The following is an 8,948-nucleotide window of genomic DNA, read 5'->3' as shown; positions in this document are numbered from 1 at the left end:
CAACTGCCACCCACAGCCTGGGCCTTGGAGGTGTCTCAGGAGCTGTTGAAACTGTGACTGTCAAAACTACAAATGCCAAAGATCACTTGTAATTTCAGAATATTTTAAACTACGGTGCCTAGGACGGGTAGAATGATTGGTTAGTTTGTGAGACGAATCATTATAATTTTGATACAACTGGGTTTTCATATATTTCTCACTTTGAATCTCTAGTATTAATTACACTGGATTATACCACAAATAGATCAGTCGAACAGAACATTAGCCATTTGAAAGTTTTAACAACTTTGTCAAGGTATAACTGAAGAAAATAAATTTCATACATTTAAATTGTACAATTTGACCACTTTTGACATATGTATCTATCTACATAGCCATCACTACAATCAAGATAAAGTACTTTCATCATTCCCTAAAATTGTTCATACCCCATCATGTCCATTGCTGTCTCCACGCCACCTGCAGAAACCACTGACCACCTTTCTGTCTCTAGGGATTAGTTTATATGCTCTAGAATTTTTACATAAATGGCATCACACACTATACGTTTTTTGTCTCTTTTCTTTCATTCAGCATAATTATTTTGAGGTTTAGTCGTGCTGCATGTGTCAACAGTTTATTTTTACTACTGAGTAATATCCATTGTATATACTACACCTCTTTTCCATTCAGCTATGGATGAAGATTTGGGGTTGCTTACAGTTTTTGGTGATTATAAATACAGCTACTAGGACTATTCACATGTAAGTTTTGGTATAACGTATTTTATGTTTTCTTTTAGGAAAACACCTAGGGTGGGATTGCTGGGTCTTATGATAAATATATGTTTAATATTTTTTAAAAAACATCAAACTTTTTCCCAGACTTAATGTACCATTTTACATTCTGACTAACAGAGTACAAGACCTCCAGCTGCTCAAAATTTCTCCAACGTCCAGCACAGTCTTATTATTATTGTCACCAATCTAACAGGTGTTGTTATAGTTTTCAGTTCTCTGTTGACTCTTGGTATCGAGCAGCTTTCCTTCTGCTTGTTGATCTTAATTTGCGAAGTGTCTATTCAAATCTTTTGCTCACTTTCTTTCAGTTATTTGTCTACTTGTTATTGTGTTGTTAGGCATTCTTTATATATTCTAGGTCCTGTCAGTTACATGATCTGCAAATATTTTCTCCCAATTCAAGACTTGCCTTTGGTTTTCCTAGTAAATGTCTTTCAAAAAGCAAAAGTTTCAATTTTGAGGAAGTACAACTTGTCAATTAAAAATTGGAGCCTGGGGCTTCCCTGGTGGCGCAGTGGTTAAGAGTCCGCCTGCCGATGCAGGGGACACAGGTTCGTGCCCCGGTCTGGGAAGATCCCACATGCCGCTGAGCGGCTGGTCCCGAGAGCCATGGCCACTGAGCCTGCGCGTCCGGAGCCTGTGCTCTGCAATGGGAGAGGCCACAACAGTGAGAGGCCTGTGTACCGCAAAAAAAAAAAAAAAAAAATTGGAGCCTGTGCTCCGCAACGGGAGAGGCCACAGCAGTGAGAGGCCCACGTACCGCAAAAAAAAAAAAAAAAAAAAAAAAATTAAATTTTGTGCTGTTTGTGTTCTATAAGTTTTCTAAAATATGTTTTCCACATTTTTAGAATAATGGAAATGTATTAGATTCTTCCCCCTTTTTCATACGAAGGCTAACATCCTCAATTAACTGTCACTCTCCTCCCCCCGCTGCAGGACCTGCATAATCCAGGCCCTGGCCAAAGTGAGCCTGCTGTCTTTTAGGCTGTGGTTTGGTCCCCACTGAAGCTCTCAGAGAAATGTCTGGGTCTCTGACTTCATAAAATGAAACACCAAATTAAATTCAGCCACAGAGCTTTTGTCATTGTGATTTCCCTTAACAAAGAGGGAAAAGTCAGTAACTACATTGAAAAGTCATATCTTTTCAACCTACTAGTTCCAAAGAAATATTTTTGAAGCAACGAGCTACTGGCATCTGTTCATGAGGATAGGTACATTTTTCAGTGTATCACACTCTAAGTATTCAGTAAGTTTTTCTTTTCTGATTGACTAATGTTTTCAAATGATTTAGACCAGTTATGCCTTTGTAGAAGTTAAGTGTTACAATGTAGAGATTGTCTCTGGAATAACTGCCCATCCTCTTGAACCAAAGTAGCAGGAGATGCAAACTGCCACAGCTGATCTACAAACAGCACTGAAGAAATTACCCTAGATAAGTAACTCATGTGCGCTCTGAAAATGCTCCGTGAATATCGGCAGAAATGCTTTCTAGACTTGACAGAAATCCATCTTTTGTTCTTTTTGCTAAATCCCTGTGGGATCGTGTATCTTCCAACATTTAATATAGGGATTTATTTTTTCAAAAGAAAACAGAAAGAGAGTATATGAGGCTGGTCTTTCTGTTTTACAGATGAAAATGAGGAATACATCTCAACGGTACTTTGTTATATAAATACTTCAAATCACAAGGACCAGAGAGAATATCAAGACCACATTAGATGTAGCTTTTATTATATTGCATGGGTTGACTTATAAAGCAAAACTACCCCCAAATAGTTAGATTTTTTTAAATGAGCTTATAAAATTTCCTTACAGAAGCACTGTGTTAATATCTGTAGATATTTCCACCTCCAGGCAATAGATTCTCTACCCCTCCCCTCTTGAGAGTGGGCTAGACTTAGTGACTGTTACCAAAGAGTAGAGTATGGAGTATGAAAAGGTAAGAATAGTAACCACAGTGGAGAAACCTGGCAGATGCCACCCTTACCAAGGGATAAAGGCCAACATCACCAGAGAGGTCTTGGGGGTGTCATGTGCAACCTCATTTGATGTGCCAAGGAGGACACTTCATCTTTCGCTTTTCTTCCTCCAAATCTATGACCTCAGTCAAATCATAAGAAAATCACCAGAAAGACTCAGACTGGGGGACATTCTGCAGGATATGGGTCCTGTACTCCTCAAGGCTCTCATGGGTCATGAAAAAAACAAAAAAACTGAGAAATGTCACAGACCACAGGGAACAGAGGAGACTAACAACTAAATGCAAGGTGGCGCCTGGATTGGATACTAGAACAGAGAGAGGATGTTAATAAAAACAAAAATGGGGAGGCTTCCCTGGTGGCGCAGTGGTTGAGAGTCCGCCTGCCAAGGCAGCGGAGTTGGGTTCGTCCCCCGGTCCGGGAGGATCCCACATGCCGCGGAGCGGCTGGGCCCGTGAGCCACGGCCGCTGAGCCTGCGCGTCCGGGGCCTGTGCTCGCAACGGGTGAGGCCACAGCAGTGAGAGGCCCGCGTACCGCAAAAAAAAAAAAAAAAAAAAAAGGTGAAATCCAAAAAAAGCCTGGATTTTAGGATTTTGTTAAAAATGGGCTTATCAGTGGGAAACTGTGCTTTTGCTATTAACTAAAACCTTATAACTTCTGGGGAATATGAGGCGTGAGTCACATCCCACTGCCAGTAAATTTTATCCTGCATGCTTCATTTTCACACCAAGCCCACAATAAAAATATCTTAACACCCTCGCAGTAAACACGGCGATTGGAAAACGGAAACATGAGGCTGTGGTCTCCTTTGTCGGAATGCTGACTGCACACCCAGAAACAGTCCTAAAAGACAAAGTCATTTGCCTCTTTGCTGGATAATTTTGAAAATGAAATGAAGAGCTGGGAACCGGAATGAAAAAAGGCTCGGTGTAAATTCAGGCGAAAATAGTGTGCTGGGTGATGGTGCCTACCTACTAAAGATTAGATCCAGATCTCACTGAGGGAGAACACCATCAAATTATTGTAGGAGAGACAGGAGAGATGGAACGAACATTTACACCATGTGCCATATTCTAGACACTCCGCTCTTTGTTTTCTATAAAGTTCTAAATGAGGGGTCCCAAAACCAAAAACCCATGTTGTAGATTACATTAACCCATTTCATAGATTTAAAAACTGCGCTTCAGTGATATGGATTAACTTTCCCATGTTGTCACCCGGTAAATCTGAGATTCAAACTACAATCAGAATCCAAAAATGCATATTCTGTTTATCAAAATATTTCCCAAAGGTCAGTGATTTACAGTTACCAAAATACCTGTGTACCATCTACACTACCATTTTCCTAATACTTACCTGAACAACCTACTTTTTTAATTCAAACATATACTAAAATGAATACCTGTGGGGCGTGTGTGTGTGTGTTTGTACTCAGTACTGCATTTGCTACCAAAACAAAAGAAAGGACAGGCTTTCTGAATGAAAATTCAGAAAGTGTGAGCCCTTCATAGCAAGTCAGTGTTATTACGGGGTATTACTCTAGCAGATGTGTACAAAGGGAGAGTCAGGGTGGGCAGTGATGCACGGGGTGGAGAAAATGTTGGTTGACCAGGAGACGTGTGACGTGTGTCTGGAGGTGAAGTGTAAGCAGAGGATAAACTGCCTTTTGACAGTCGCCTTATTTCTATGATACAATGTGGTCAGCTCTGTTGACAAAGTGAGAATTATGTAGTTGCAAACCCTCCAAGGTCCATTACAGTCTGTCGTGTCCTAACAGGCATCAAAGGAAGGAGACACCGCAAACCCCCCTCACAGTCAACTCCCAGTTTTAACTTCATTGGGAAGATTACTCCTAACACATTTGCTCCAATTTTTCAAGTACCTGTTGGCATTTGTTAAATCAATCAACACGGGGACCCAGATTCCCCACCCTTCTCAGGCTGCTGGATGTTCAGGGCACACCACACAGAAGGCACACATCCAGGGGGATGTATTTCTACAGACGCTGGGATCTTGTGGCTGCGCTCTGGGCCTCTGTAAAGCAATTTTCTCTCCTTGAAACCTCGCCTTTCACCTTCAGCTTCGATCTTCACCCAGGCTAATCTCAATCATCCGCCTCTGGGCTCAGCTCACATGTCACTCCCTCTGGAAAGCTGCCCTACTCCTCGCCAGCGTGATCAGGTGCCCTTCCTCTCTCTCCTGCAATGCCCTGTACTGTTCTTACAGCAGACCCGGATACCCCTGACTGCTGGAGTCCCCACCTTTCCCACTTGTTAGAGCTCCTCCAGAGCAGAGGCCACGCCGTTTCCCGTTGTTCCAACCTTTGGCACAGAGCACCGTGTAGAATAAATGCCAATACCTTGGAAAAGAACTGCCAGGTATACAAATGCTATATGAATAATTTGGACTTCCAAACAGTTGCAAGATTGGTGACACTATTTGAGAATCCAGGGCAAGATTATCAATGACTCTCATTTCATGTAAGTTCAGGGACCTGCTCTGTAGTACGATCCCATCTCTTTAGCTTCATTCACACAGAACTGGTCGGTATTACTCACTCATGTAATCAAAACGCATTCATTGATGAATGTATTTAGAACCAGAGGCAACGCCTGCACTAGGACAGTGTCTTAACCCAGTGGGTTGTCTAATCAAAATCTATTCATTTAGAAATAATGCCATTTGCAGCCACATGGATGAATCTAGACAGTATTTAGCTATCTATTTGGTAGTGTATATATGTCCATGCCACTCTCTCCCTTTGTCACAGCTTACCCTTCCCCCTCCCCATATCCTCAAGTCCATTCTCTAGTAGGTCTGTGTCTTTATTCCCGTCTTGCCCCTAGGTTCTTCATGACCTTTTTTTTTTTTTCTTAGATTCCATATATATGTGTTAGTATTAGTTGCAGGTGTAAGAGAATAAATAGGTCAATGTTGAGGCAGAAAATAATTTTCTATCTCTTTTGAACACCTGTAGTTTGAAGGACTGATATTCTATGTCTCAGTCCCAGAGTCATGAACTAAAGTATTTGAGTGCACAGCCTAGATATATCAGACAAAAATCTATTTTTGCATGTGTGACTTCTACATGCTGTCTGCATGAAATGGGTGCTTGGTAATTATTTATAGAATAAAAAATAAAACAACTCATTTTTATGCAGGTAGATCATCTTTAACCTCACCTGCTATAGCTAAGAGAAGTTTGAGAGTGGGAGTCTGGGCAGAGTCTGAGCAGGGGATAGGGTATGTGGAGGAAAGAACAGAATTTTGAAATTTTAAATAAGAGGGAAAACACCCTCTAACTCAGTCCAGAAAGTCTTCTTCGTAGCCTACAAAACAAACTGACAACCACAGTTATAGAAAACTTATAGGGAGAACATCTTACAGAAGGCATTCTCAGATATTTTAGAGAATTTTGCTGCAGAGTTCTTTGGCACTAGAGAAAAGTTAAATTTCCAGCTTTTGCGTGAGATTTGCATAGTAGTGCATAGCACACAACAACCAGAACAGTAAAAGTTCAACTCTAAAATCTGTGTAATTGAGGCAGGAAACTAATAGAAATGCTGGAATTCGAGCCATGTCCATAGAAAGATCACGAACTTCCTGCAGCTAATATTTCAGTTCTGTTGCAAGGAAAGGACTGACCAGTGTGGGCTCGGTGGACTGGCATGGGGTAGAATGGACAAGTCAGGTCAAAGAAAGATCCAGAAGCAGTTGGAAGAATGAAATGAATCAGGAGCAATGCAGGATTAGGATGATACCTTAACCCAACAATTCTCTAACCCACCTTGGAGTCAGTCACCTGGGAGTTTAGAAGAATTACTGACGCCCATATGGAGATGGCACTGGTTTTCGTAAAACCTTTTCCCAGATGATTCCAATGTACAGTCAAGTTTAAGAGCCACTAGTCTAACCACCTCCCGTTTGGATGGGAGACTGACAATTAACCCATTGTTCCCCAACCCCGTCATTCTCATAGCCCCTCACAGATTTTCTGCCATGTATTACTCATGCTATTAATCATCATAATGTTTTTCTTTAAATCAAGTCATTTTCTAAAACCTTAGACCTACTTTAGCTTTATTCTAAGCAATAGCATCTGGAAAACAACAAGTTTGGTATTGCTGGTGGTATTTTTTTCTGATACTTATTAAAATATGCAGTGTTAACATAAGTGTGATACCTGTACACAAGATGGTTTACGGTGATTACAGCAATTTAGAAAATTTAAGCAATATATTACCTAAGCCCATGTTGTGTACAGAGACTCCAGAATTCACAGCATTAAAGCACCTCCTCCACAGTGGTCTGAAATACCCACCAGACGTTCATCGTATTTGGTACTTTATAATTTTGCTCATTCATTAATTTGAATTGTGTGATCTGTGACATTACTGCATGGGGGTGGGGGGGGTGGATAAGTTCCTTAGCAAATGAGTATCAATCTGAGTCAGTGCAGGTTCAACAATGCTTTGTTATACTCTACTCAATATTTGTAGACTGCAACGCTTACAAAATTATGTCTTACTAGATTTTCTGAACAAAATAATATGTTATGGTGATATTCCAGAATCTGGAAGCTTCAGGAAGGTCTTGGGGCTTTATCCTTCTGAAAGACAAAGGTGTAGTGATGTAATTAACTTGCTAGTGAGAAAAAACGGTTGGAGGGCTGTGTAGTCTTTTAATAGATATACCTAGAAAACAATATTATCTGGTGCAGACAAGTGTATTTGTTTAACTGTGAGTGGCATTAATCAGTTTCTTTTATTTCCTGGGAGAGTTCTCTGAACCTTTAACATGCAAATACAATTTAGGGATTTCAAGGAGACTTAGTATATGGAATTTTCCAAGTTTAGTTGAGTAGAAAACCCTTTCTTATTCACTAGATAAGAATCTCTAGGAATCAGTGTTCTCTGGTACATGGTTGGAGAAACAGTAGTCTATTGTGTAACAGTGTACGTTAACCCTACAATTAGTTCCAGTTATGTAGTCTGTAGGCGTGTTAGTGAAATTTGTAAAGCATGTGTATGGTTAATTCTGTTTTGTCCCCATAGAACAGAACCCCTTTTTACAACTTGTGCTTTTTGGAATTCTGAGATGTCTTACATGGAAATTAAGTACCTGGAGGAATCCTAGGGGAATTATTTGTCTATATGATGTACGTGACATGTTGGAAGTCAAATAATGCTTAGGGCCAAGCCTGAAATAGGAGTTAAGAGTTTCACAAAGAGTTTTTAAGCCCCAATTTTACATATGTGTGGGACTAACTTCCTATCTGAGCAGTGTGAAGAGTGACAAAAATTATTCTAAAGAAATTAATTGAAGCAACAAAAAAGGAAAGAGATAAAAGGAAAATAATTGTGTAATCTTCTTGGAATAGTTATTCGAAGTTGTTTAGACTTTTGTCCTGCTTTTCTCTACTAAGTACCATGTCCCTTTGTCAATACTCCTAAAAATTCTTTAAAAACATCAATTTGAGGGGGCGCGGGGGAGGGTGGTCCATGCCATCTCATTATTATGGGTGTACCAAAATTGTATTTAAAACAATTCCTTATTGTTTAACACTTCGGTTCCCCTCCAAACCACCACAAGAAACAATATTCAGTGGACACTCTTTTGTATAAGCTTTTTTTTTCACTCACAAATATTTGTGTGTCTATATGTATCAAGCAGCATTAGACACTGGGGGTTCAATGGTGAGCAAAAAAGTTAGCGTCCCTGCCCCTGAGGATTTATACAAATGTATTTAAAAATCTCAACCTTGAAAGTGCTCTTAATGAGAAGAAGACCATGGTCTAAGAATGTGAAACAAGAGATTCTTTGGGGGACAAACTGGGAATAACTTCCTTGAGAAGGAAACTGGGAAGTTTTCTGTCCCTCTGAGTTCACTGCATTTATATTTTAATGTTAAGACTTCATATGGCTGTTAATTCCTCAATTTATTCCAAAACCAGGATGTATTTTTCTCACATAACCACTTTTGCTATTCTAATACGCTCATTGAGAATTCTTAGGAATTACTTGAACTAGATCGTCACCTTTTGGCAAGGAAATTGACCTTATATTAGTCAGTGGGATCTCTCACTTGTGTTACTCACAGTAGTTGTCTGGGGAGTATCCATCCAGATAATTTTTTTTTTTTTTTTTTGCGGTACACGGGCCTCTCACTGTTGTGGCCTCTCCCGTTGC

The sequence above is a fragment of the Delphinus delphis genome, chromosome 15 (genome assembly GCF_949987515.2).
Source record: "Delphinus delphis chromosome 15, mDelDel1.2, whole genome shotgun sequence".
NCBI lineage: Eukaryota > Metazoa > Chordata > Mammalia > Artiodactyla > Delphinidae > Delphinus > Delphinus delphis.
The sequence above is the reverse complement of the archived record's forward strand: the minus strand, read 5'-3'. Positions refer to the sequence as shown.